Below are 6,692 nucleotides of genomic sequence, written 5' to 3' on the forward strand. Positions count from 1 at the left end.
TTTCTTATAATTGTCTTCCAGGACCCCCTCACATGGCGGACGCTGCTTCCCAAACCTGGGACCCCCCAGGCTGTGCAGCATCAAGGGTGATTTTTAGGTAAGGACAGAAATTTCCCACAGGAGATTTTGTACCCTTGTAGTGGGGAAAATCTTCTTTTCTAGGGAAGGTGTCATTGAGAGAGGTAAAAAAAGTGCTCTGAGGTTAAGTAATAAAGCTGCGATATTTCTAAGTAAACGTTTTCACTTTGGAACCAAAATAAAAGATCTAGGCTAATTTATTCACTTGGAGGGTATGTTTTTTTAATTTTAGCTCTTCACTGAAACAGTGTGTTTGCTCATGTTGGAATCTTTGGTTTTAAACCAAAAAGCCATTTGTTTTTGTCTTTTTTTAAATTTGAAACCATTTTTTTTACTACCAGTTTTCCCTTTTCACATTTCTGTCAGAAAATATTCAGCGGAAATTCAAACTTAAAAGGCTTTGGCAAAATTCAGCACACTGGATATGGGTCACTGGCATTTCCTGCCCATAAGCAGTCTGAAGTCTCGGGCAGGGTGGCTCAACAGTAACACGCCCTCGGTAGCAGTGATGCCAGAGCCACCAGTGATGGCACCATACGGGGCATTCACTTCCCCATGGGTGGTGGCAACACCAGCCCCTTGAGCAGCCTCCCCCTGCCCTGTTCCAGCCCCTCCGGCAAAGGCTTTGCTCCCCACTGCTGCCTCTGCTCATGGCCAGGGCCCGCTCGGAGGTCTCGTGTCCTGCTCTGGTCCCAGTCCTGCAGCTGCCTCCAGTGCAAAGGCTGTGCTTGGTGGGCTGCTGTCTGATCTCTGCCCGACCAGGACCTGGGGCTGGGGTCTCGGCTCATGCTGCCACTGCTTCCTGCCTGGGCTGGGGGCAGCCCTGGGCACCTCTCTCAGTGGGAGACCTGCAGGGTGCACGTTCAGATGTATCAGGGTGCAGCCCAGATACTTCTGTCTGAACATGCTCCCCTTGTTTCTATGCACTGGAGCAGCTGAGGGGCTCCCAGTTAGGGGGAAAGTCTCCCTCTCTGCACTCCTCCCACCTAGGGCTGGACTCTCCCTGCCTGGGACCAGTATATTGGGGGTTGCAGGGGTCCCGCAGGCAGCTGCACAGCTGGAGAGGCATCCCCAGGACCATCCTTGAGCCAAACAGCTATCGCCTGAGCAGGAAGGCCTCAGTATTCCCAACGGGAGATTACATTGTGCTGCATTTCACCCAGAGGATGTCTTCATACTTTCCTCACCCTTCCAGAGGGGAGGTAGGACCTGCCACCGGCTGCACCTCCTTCACCCCTGCTACTCCACTGCGCTCAGAAAAGGGACTCCACTGCTTCCGGCCCAGCGGTTCCTTCAAACGGGCAGGGTCCTTGCTGCACAGCAAGACAAGGGAGTGAGGCCTTGAATTGGAGAAACTTCTGCTCCTGAGGGTACGAATAAGCTCCACATTGCTGTGAATGGTCTGGAAAGAGAAGGGGCCGGGATGTCACAGAGAAATCTGCCTTGGAAAGGGAGGTCTGTTCCCATCGCACAGCTTGGGAGAGGACAAAGACCAACCACAGGGTACCGTGTCCAGTTCTGGGACTTTCATAACACAAAATGCTTTACTGAGAAAGCAGTGAAGGGAGGGAGGGGAAAGGTGCAGCAGGCACCTCGTGGTGCACAGCTCTAGAGAGGCTGAAAAGGAGAACAGGCCAAAAAGGCTCCAGAGGTGGCAGTAGCAGCTCCTTGCAGACCTCACTGGGCATGGGCAGGCCTGGGAGAGGGGTGATGTGGTGGTGAGGAAAGGGAAGGTCAGAGGGGATGGCAGGGAATGCCTCCACAGCCATAAATGTCCCCCTTCCTGCTACTCAAGAGCATCAGATACCAGAATCCTGGGACCAGGAAGGAGGACAAAACTGGGAGGTGGCCAAGGACAGTCCCTGGGTATCATTTGCAGCCAGCTGTCTGAGGAGAGCACCCTATGGTAAAGGCACGGTTTTCCCTGGGAGTACTAACAACTTTTAGAGAATGATGGGGAATGCACAAGCTTCATGGCTGCTGCAAAGGTCATCTCATCTCTTCCCCCAGCATATGGACTGACCTGCCTGAGGCGTTTCCTCTAAGCCCCTCCCCACAATCAAACCTTGGGGGCCAGCCTCTGGCCCTGGGCTTCTGCAGACCCCTACAAGGGACAAAGCCTGGGGGAACTCTTTCTGCAGTCCACCAGCATGAGGGTGCTTGCCAAAATTCTCGCCCTCAGAATAGCTAGTTCAAATCCAGATGTCGTAGGGTTAACAGAGACGTGGTGGGACTCGTCCCATGACTGGGCAGTTAACATTAGGGGCTATAGGCTGTACAGGCGGGATAGAGAAGGCAGAAAAGGGGGGGGTGGCACTCTATGTCAAGGAGCACTACACATCCTCTGCCAGCAGAATGGGGTCAGGGGAAGGGCAAGCTGAAGTGCTCTGGGTCAAGATCCAGGGGAGGCAAGGCGAGAGGGATTTGACGGTGGGGGTCTATTACAGACCCCCCAATCAAGAGGAGGAGCTGGACAGGGAATTTTCAGGCCAGCTTGCGGAGACACTAAAAGCAAGGGATGTAGTTGTCATGGGCGATTTTAATTACCCGGACATCTGCTGGGAGGAGCAGTCAGCCGGGACGGACCGCTCCAGGAGGTTCTTGGCCGAGTTGCAGGACCTCCACTTGATTCAGGAGGTGCACAGTCCCACCAGAGGAGATGCCCTGCTGGACCTGGTCCTGGCCGCAGGCGACGACCTGGTAAGAGGCCTCCAGGTTCTTGACCACCTGGGCAATAGTGATCATCGCATGCTGGAATTCACCATCCAGCGTAGAGTGTCAAGGGCCCACAGCAAGGTGGTAGCCCTAGACTTCAGGAGGGCCAACTTCAGTGAGATGAGGAGATTAGTGGGAGAGGAACTGGGGTCCTTGAGGGCAGAGGAACTCAGCGTCCAAGAGGAGTGGTCGTTCCTTAAGGAAACGATACTCGGGGCCCAAGGGGTGTCCATCCCGACAAGAAGCAAGGCGGGCAGGAGTGTCCAAAAGCCCCCCTGGCTCACCAAGGGTGTCCGGGAATGCCTGCTTGCCAAAAGGGTGGCGTACGCCCGGTGGAAGGGGGGTGTAATCTCCAAAGAGGAGTATACCTCCTCTGCTCGGGCCTGCAGGCGGGCTGTTAGGAAGGCCAAGGCGGAGATAGAGCTCGGATTAGCGTCCAGGATTAAGGATAACAAAAAGTCCTTTTTCAAATATATTGGGAGGATGAAGAAGGCGCCGGGTAATGTGGGGCCCCTGCAGGATATGCGGGGCAATCTGGTGGTTGCGTCAGAGGATAAAGCGGACCTCTTTAACCAATTCTTCACCTCCGTTTTCTTGTGCAGGGACCGGGACTTCCCTGCTGTGATAGAAGCCGGACGCGAGGGGATCGCCTTCAGACCTCAGGTTGGGGAGGACCGGGTTAGAGAGCTTCTGGAGGGGCTGGACGCGTTCAAGTCAGCGGGTCCGGATGCTCTCCACCCCAGGGTGCTGAGGGAGCTGGCTGGGGTTATTGCAGGGCCCCTGGCACGGCTCTACGAGCGATCGTGGTGCTTGGGCCAGGTGCCAGACGATTGGAAGGTAGCTAATGTGGTCCCCATCTTCAAAAAAGGGAAAAGGGAGGACCCGGGCAATTATAGGCCCGTCAGTCTTACCTCAATCCTGGGGAAGCTCTTTGAGAAGATCATCAAGGAGCACATTTGTGATGGGCCGGCATCCGAGATGATGCTCAGGGGCAATCAGCATGGATTTATTAGGGGGAGATCATGTCAGACCAACCTGATTGCCTTTTATGATCAGGTCACAAAGGCCATGGATGCAGGTGTCGCGGTGGATGTAGTCTTTCTGGACTTCAGCAAGGCCTTTGACACCGTCTCTCACCCCATCCTAATTAGTAAACTAGGCGACTGTGGCATAGATGCCTACACGGTCAGATGGATTGCAGATTGGCTGAAGGGTCGCACTCAGAGGGTGGTGGTGGATGGATCATATTCGACTTGGGGGGAGGTGGGTAGTGGAGTCCCTCAGGGCTCGGTCCTGGGCCCTGCGCTGTTCAATGTCTTCATCAGCGATCTTGATGTTGGGGTGGAGAGCAACCTGTTTAAATTCGCTGATGACACCAAAATTTGGGGGGAGGTGAGCACGCTAGCAGGGAGAGAGAGATTGCAGAAGGATCTGGATAGGTTACAGGGGTGGGCAGACAGGAACAGGATGCGTTTCAATACGGACAAGTGCAGGGTGCTGCACTTGGGTAGTAGGAACCAGCAGCACACTTATACGATGGGGAACTCCCTACTTGAGAGCACGGAGGCGGAAAGGGATCTTGGTGTCATTATTGACTCCAAGATGAACATGGGCCGACAATGCGAGGTCATGGTTGGCAGGGCTAACCGGACCTTGTCGTGCATCCACAGGTGCATCTCGAGTAGAGCCAGGGAGGTGATCCTCCCCCTCTATGCGACGCTGGTCAGGCCGCAGCTGGAGTATTGTGTCCAGTTCTGTGCGCCCCATTTCAGGAGGGATGTGGACAACATGGAGAGGGTCCAGAGGAGGGCCACCCGCATGATCCGGGGACAACAGGGCAGACCCTACAGTGAGAGACTGCGGGACTTGAACCTATTCAGCCTCCACAAGAAGTGAGAGACTGCGGGACCTGAACCTATTCAGCCTCCACAAGAGAAGGCTGAGGGGGGACCTGGTGACCGTCTATAAACTCACTAGGGGGAACCAGAAGGGTTTGGGGGAGACGCTGTTTCCCCTAGCCCCTGCTGGCATAACAAGGAATAATGGGCACAAGTTGATGGAGAGGAGGTACAGATTGGACATCCGAAAAAACTACTTCACAGTCAGGGCGGCTAGGAGCTGGAACCAACTTCCAAGGGAGGTGGTGCTGGCCCCTACCCTGGGGATCTTTAAGAAGAGGCTGGATACTTACCTGGCTGGACTCATTTGAGTCCCGTTTTTGTTTTTAGGGTGAGTGGTTTTGTTTGTGTTTTTGGGTTGTTCTCCCGCCCTGGCGGGGGGTCGGGCTAGAAGATCTATTAGGTCCCTTCCGACCCTGAAACTATGAAACTATGAAAATGCACCTGCTGGTGCATGCTGAGCAGGTAGACATCCGCAAGCCCTTCTTGCATTGTGAGCAAAATTATGAATGCTTCCGGGTGTGGACGCGCTGATGCCGGGATAGGTGGGAGGACCGGGTGAAGCTCTTCCCACACTCAGAGCACCGATGTACCTTTTCCACCGTGTGGATTCGCTGGTGCTCAGTCAGGCTGGAGAAGTAGGTGAAGCTCTTCCCACATTCAGAGCACCGATGTGGCTTCTCCCCTGTGTGGACACACAGGTGCTCAGCCAGGATGGAGAAGCGGACAAATCTCTTACCACACTCAGAGCACTGATGGGGTTTCTCCCTCGTGTGGATGAACTGGTGCTCGGCCAGGTTGGAGGAATATGTGAAGCTCTTCCCACACTCAGAGCACTGATACGGTTTCTCTCCCGTGTGGATAAGCTGGTGCCGGGTCAGGCTATAGGAGGAGGTGAAGCTCTTCCCACATTCAGAACAACGATGTGGCTTCTCTCCCTCATGGATACAGTGGTGCTTGTCCAGGTGGGAGGAGCGGGCAAAGCTCTTCCCACACACAGAGCACTGATATGGCTTCTCCCCTGTGTGGATAAGCTGGTGCCGGGCCAGGTTGGAGGAGTAGGTGAAACTCTTCCCACACTCAGAACAATTATATGGCTTGTCTCCTTTGTGGATCAGCTGGTGCTGGGCCAGGCCGGAGGATCGTGCGAAGCTCTTCCCACACTCAGAGCACTGATGTGGCTTCTCCCCGGTGTGGATCAGCTGGTGCCGAGCCAGGTGAGAAGAGCAGGTGAAGCTCTTCCCGCACTCAGTGCACTGGTGTGGTTTCTCTCCTGCGTGGATAAGCCGGTGCCGGGTCAAATAGGAAAAGTAGCTGAAGCTCCTCCCACACACAGAGCAGTGATGGGGCTTCTTCCCTGTGTGGTGGATGTGTTGGTGCTGGGTCAGGCTGGAGGCATAGGTAAAGCTTTTCCCACACTCAGAGCACTGATATGGCTTCTCCCCTGTGTGGATGCGCTGGTGCTTGGTCAGGGAGGAGGATTGGCTGAAGCTCTTCCCACACACAGAGCACTGATGTGGCTTCTCTACTGCGTAGTGGATGCGCTGGTGCTGGGCCAAGCCATAGGATTTGCTGAAACTCTTGCCACACAAAGAACACTTATATGGCTTCTCCCCTGTGTGGATGCGCTGGTGCCGGGCCAGGCGAGAAGGGTAGGTGAAGCTCTTCCCACACACACAGCACTGATGTGGCTTCTTCCCTGTGTGGATGTAATGGTGTTCGGCCAGGCTGGAGGAGCGGGTGAAGCTCTTCCCACACACACAGCACTGATGAAGCTTCTTCCCTGTGTGGATGCGCTGGTGATTGGCCAGGCTGGAGGATTTGCTGAAGCTCTTCTGACACACAGAGCACTGATGTGGCTTCTCGCCTGTGTGGATGCGCTGGTGTCGGGTCAGGTGGGAGGATTGGGTGAAGCTCTTCCCACACTCAGAGCATTGATGTGGCTTCTCCCGTGTGTGCATGCACCTGTGCCTGGCCAGGCTGGAGGGCTGCCTGAAGCTC

At 54.9% G+C, this 6,692-nt stretch overlaps 1 long non-coding RNA gene and 1 pseudogene across 1 annotated transcript; both read right to left on the reverse strand.

Annotated features, from left to right (window-relative positions):
- Nucleotides 1-274: 274 nt before the first annotated feature.
- Nucleotides 275-2,685, reverse strand: LOC112548799. The gene is made up of 2 exons (XR_003092367.1): nt 2,626-2,685; nt 275-1,480 (listed from the first exon to the last, which is right to left on the reverse strand). It is a non-coding gene; the product is annotated as an uncharacterized LOC112548799 (long non-coding RNA).
- Nucleotides 2,686-5,047: 2,362 nt separating this feature from the next.
- The window catches only part of LOC102372789, a 39,891-nt pseudogene continuing 38,246 nt past the window's right edge, over nt 5,048-6,692 (reverse strand).

The sequence above is a fragment of the Alligator sinensis genome, unplaced genomic scaffold (assembly GCF_000455745.1).
Source record: "Alligator sinensis unplaced genomic scaffold, ASM45574v1 scaffold1798_1, whole genome shotgun sequence".
NCBI lineage: Eukaryota > Metazoa > Chordata > Crocodylia > Alligatoridae > Alligator > Alligator sinensis.